The sequence below is a fragment of the Echinops telfairi genome, unplaced genomic scaffold (assembly GCF_000313985.2).
Source record: "Echinops telfairi isolate 266 unplaced genomic scaffold, ASM31398v2 ScPeMD7_14;HRSCAF=57, whole genome shotgun sequence".
Taxonomy (NCBI): domain Eukaryota; kingdom Metazoa; phylum Chordata; class Mammalia; order Afrosoricida; family Tenrecidae; genus Echinops; species Echinops telfairi.
Window position 1 is genome coordinate 4,349,329 of NW_022103911.1, and position 5,367 is coordinate 4,354,695.

General features: G+C 34.2%; 1 pseudogene; it reads right to left on the bottom strand.

Moving 5' to 3' along the window:
• Positions 1–390: 390 nt before the first annotated feature.
• Positions 391–5,367, bottom strand: part of LOC101642281 — a 65,270-nt pseudogene continuing 60,293 nt past the window's right edge.

Below are 5,367 nucleotides of genomic sequence, written 5' to 3' on the forward strand. Positions count from 1 at the left end.
TCTATGTACAAAATCCACATGAACTCAAGATGCATTCTGGAGTGCCTATTCTTCTCCAGGATATCCATTGTTTGTTAATATCTAAACAATCGAATTCCTTTACAATCAATGAAACACAAATTAACTTATTTCTTGTATTATCTGCTTTCTCTCCTGATCCATCTGATATCAGCCATGATATCCCTTGTTCCAATGTCCTCTTCTGAGTCTGGTCTGAACCTCTGGCAGCTTCCTGTCAATGTACTGCTGCACCATATTTGGATGATCTTAAGCAAAAATTTAAGTTGCATGTGACATCACGGATATTGTGCATTTTTTCAGACTGAACTAAAACTATTTATTTAAAATTATATCATACAAAAGTTACAAAACCTCACTTCTGCTACACAGTTAAAACTTTTCATAGAAAAATTGATCCATTTCTTCCTTGCTCTGGTTTTCTACTAGTGATGCAAGGCTGTGGGCTGTATTCTGAAGATTACAGCAGCCAAATACCTGGTTGTTGATCTTCCTGCCTACACGCTGGGTTAAGCCAATGGACGTTGTGTCAGAAGTATCGCCAAGAGGGAGGTGGACACAGGAATGGAGAATGGCGTCTTAACGCATGCACATGGCTACCACAAGGTTATGTAAGCGTGGTGTGGCCCCACCCACTGGAAACACGAATCTGTAAGTCGCATAACGTGAAAGTGGACAAGTTGCTCCCATATCCTCGTGCTGAAATTATGCAGGGAGACGTCTTCGTCCCCACCCTTGATGACCCCACCCCCTCCATCCTAATAAGTGCTGCCAACTGGAGCCTTCCCGGCAGGTGCAATCAGAAAGGAGGTGCCATGGAGCCCCACAGAAACACAGAATGGAATTTGTGCATTTTTGAGGTCACCTTTCTTTGGAATGAGTACCAATATGGGTCTCTTTCAGTGAGTTGACCAAAGAGATGTCTTTCAAATTACTTGGCATAGATGAGTATTTCCAGGGCTTCAACAGCTTGTTCAGACATTTCAATTGATATTCCATCAGTTCCAGGAGCCTTATGTTGGCCAATACTTTAAGGGCGGCTTGGAATTCTTCCTTTAGTACCATTGGTTCTTGTTTATATGATGATTTTTGAAGTGGTTGCATGTCGATTATTTCTCATTGGTGCAGTGACTCTGTATTCTTTCTATCCTTTTTATTTCTTTTGATGGTTCTTGCATCATTAGGTATTTTCCCCATATGATCTTTCAAGATAGAACTAGAGATTTGACTTTTTTGTTAATTCTTTCAGGTTTAAATATGCTTAGCATGTTCTTCCTTTTTATTTTTCTAATCCTAGGGCTTTGCATATTTCAATGTAATATTTTACTTTGTCTTCTTGAGATGTCACATCCTTGCACTTTAGTACTTTAAGTAGATCTTGTTCATTAGATTTTCCCAGAGCATTTTGTTATTTAAGGTACGTATTTGAAATTCATAATGTCTCTTAGTCATTGTAAGCCTTCATTTTACCTTAAGAGAATGAAAATAAAAATCTATTTTCTAAAAATAAATAAAACACAACAAATTCACAGGCTTATTTGAAATATCAATTGAAATATCAATTTGAAATATCAATCGACATAATACATAAATTAATTATGTAAACAAAACATGCTATAGACATATTAAATAAATTCAACTATGCAATTTAACTGAGCTTACTTTGAGGGTTATTTAAATAAGATAACCTAATTTAATAATCTGCTATAGATAATTAATCGCAATATGTTAAAACATGCTATGGACTAAGAAACCTGTTTCAGTAAGGCAAGTTTTTCACTCTAGGCATTACTTGAAGAAATTGGGAAGTTTATATAGCAATTACTTAATTATTATATAATGATTTAAAAATGTGCACAAACCAAACTCTTCTCCACAAAATATTGTAATGTGTTCTGTTTGATTTAAAATTTCCATGTTTCAGTAGGCCTGGTCTTTAGAATTCTAAAGCATTCTAAAAGTCACTGAACAAATGACTGTATACATGTACAGGAGGAGAATTCATCAATGTTGGTGATATTTTCTTTGGGATTTACTTTTTCTTGATATCTCATTTTTAAATTAATAAAATATAGAAAAATGTACTCCTTTGACTATGTGGTAGAGCATATTTATAGCCTGCACTAAGCCAACAGTAATTTCCAAATGTTTTAATTGAAAGTAACCATTTATACTTGTCATAGTTGATAGAGTTTTTTTGTTACCATCAGATCTTTGAATGATTCATTCTGGTTCAACCCCAGCTGAGAATTTGATTTTTCACTGCATATTTAATTAGAATTTACATTTTAACAAGAACTGTCTGGGGATATTTCTAGGATGCATATTCTACGTTGGTATATCTAGGAAATAAATACAAGTTCTTAATATTCAGGGAGTCAAGGCAGAACGAACTAGTCCAAAGCCCTCATTTGTACACACAAAACTCATAATTTACTTGAGAAAAATCAACAAAAGGACTTATAACAAATATAAATGAGCATATTGGCTTTGATTTTAGTTCTATTTTAAACTGTGCTAACACAGCTAAGACTTCAAGTTTTTCATAGTGTCCACGACAGAGAGAGAACATGAAACTCGCAGTCTAAAGTAAGTTAGTTATAAATCAGCTGCTATAATGTATTTGCACACAGCTTCTCTTTCAATTATTTACACGTTTAACTTGGATTAGAGGAGAACTGAGAGCATTTTATAATTTTTTTTTTAATGATACGTGACACGTGATATATAAATAGAGTTACATTGCATTCTGGTTACCTAAAAGGACATTTTAAGCCAGAAAACATAACTTGATATTAGCATGTAACATTGAAAATCGTGAGACAGATGCAATTTGAAATGCATTCATATTATATCTAAAAATAATATCTCCTTTCAACAATTCATCATGTGGTTTCTTAAAGGACATGATAACTTACTTGTAACTGCTCCCTCCCTGTAGGCTGGAGGACACCTGTGATCTTTGTCCCCAAACCTTTTCTTTCCAATATACTCTTCCTAATCAAAAAAAGGATAGGTTTTAAAAGGTCTTTTTCCCCCCAGTTCTGCCAATTTAAGAGAAAAAGTCTGCTGCAAACATCTTAAAATATTATCAGACAATTGAGGTTATGTTGCCTTGTAAAGAGTGCTGTGAGTTTGCCCATGAAAGACCAGCAAAATCCAGCTTCAGTGTGCCACAATTATTGTCTGACACACATCTTTCCATATTCTGTCTCTGAAATTTTCCCTTTGATGTAATTATATACTTTGGGCTTTCAATTAACACAAAACTATAATTCAGATTGTCATAATAAAAAATTATTCTGTATAAGTACTTTGGGGGTGAGAATGCTTTATAGTGTTGACCTCTGAGGAGGTAAAGGATAACTATAGTACTGTAATATAATACTGTATCATATAACATAGAAAAAATTAATGAAATTTGCTAAAACCTTGGATCATTATCAAGCATACATGTTATAGATTGTAAGACATGATCACTTAAAATCATATTAAAATGTACAAAAATAATTTCCTCATTATTTTATTCAGATGTTCACTAATTACATATTGAGTTTCTGTGTGCTGGACAAAGAAGTAAATATTGGTGAATAAAATGGTCCTGGGTTTTTGGGGGGGATCTTAATTTTCATTCTGATTTTTCTTTTGAGAAATTAGTAAACTTGAAGAAATCATATGAAGGATATGCTTATAATTGTAAGAGAATGAAATGCACTATGGACTAGCAGATCATAAGTTATGAAAGATGCTTAGAATATACATATATATAAGTGAAAATGAGGATGAAATTAATAGGCTATGGCTTATGACTAATGACTCTTCTTTATTTACAAAATTATTATCAGAAGAGTAAATAAATAAAGGTAGCATTGGTAGAATAACTTTGAAGATCTTGCTAATTTGTTTTCTATATTTTGATTAATGATTCAGAAACACACAAACAAAAGTCTTCTTCCTACTGCTTAAAATGAAGAGTTGTAATTAGATGTTCCAATTAAATTTGTTCTAAATTAAATGACCAACTTCATTTAATAACAGTGGAATGAAGTAGTTACATAAACCCTATGTGAGATAAACTATTGTAAAATTTTTCTGCAAGAGAGAAATAAATAAACGAAAGTCCTAGAAAATGTTTCAGGTCACAATGAAGCTGCCTGGAGAGTTTGTTCCTGGGTTTGTGTGTGTGTGTGGTGGGGGGAGGGGCTAAGTTATAACTAGAGCAGGCAAAACTATTACAAAAGTTTTATTAGAATTTGCATAAATATATATTTTTAAATCATTGTGCTCGTACCTCATTCAACTCAATCCATACATACATCAATTGTGTAAAGCACATTTGTACATTCATTGCCCTCATCATTCTCAAAACATTTTTTCTTCACTTAAGCCCCTGGCATCAGCTCCTCATTTCGACCCCTCCCTGCTGTCCCCTCCCTCATGAACCCTTGATAATTTAGAAATTATTATTTTGTCATATCTTACAGTGTCCAACATCTCCCTTCATCCACTTTTCTGTTGCCTGTACTCCAGGGAGGAGGTTATATGTAGATCCTTGTGATCTGTTCCCCCTTTCACCCCACCCTCCTTCCACCCTCTGAGTATCGCCACTCTCACCACTGGTCCTGATGGGATCATCTGCTCTGGATTCCCTGTAGTACAAAGATTTTATCAAAATATTCACCACAGTTTTAGGTCCTAAATACTCATATGTACGTAAATTTTTATGATCGTAATTTATTGGGATAATACTCAGCAATAAAAAGAAATGAATTGATACATACACAGCAAATAAGGTTGGGCCATCTGTATATCAGAAGTTGCTAATGAGTCTTCCCGAATCCACTTGCCTTTGTCTTCTGTATGGAGTCTAGCTTCTCAGATTACTTGCTCACTATACAGTTTGATGAAAGGGTATAATCTTGATCATGCAGCATTCGTTTCTTCTGTGCTTCTTGGTCCATGTACAGATTCTACATGAGCACAATGAAGTGCTAATTCTTTTAGTTTTTCTCAATGTTATCTATAGTTTGTTGTGACATACAGTCCAATGCCTTTGTGTAGTCAATAAAACAGAAATAACCATTTTCTTGGTACTCTCTGGTTTCAGGCATATCCGGCAGGAAAAGCCTGTTTAATGAGATTTACAAAGTCTGTTAGACAGGGTTCTCTAGAGAAACAAAACCAGAACACTAATAATTTTATATATATTTATACAGATAATAGATGTATAACATAAGAAATAAATAGTTAATTAAATTATAAAACACTACAAATGGCTCAGTGCAACTCACTCCTGTGAGACAGCTGTGAGACACTGGCAGTCCTTCAAGTCTTGAGGGCTGCTGGGTA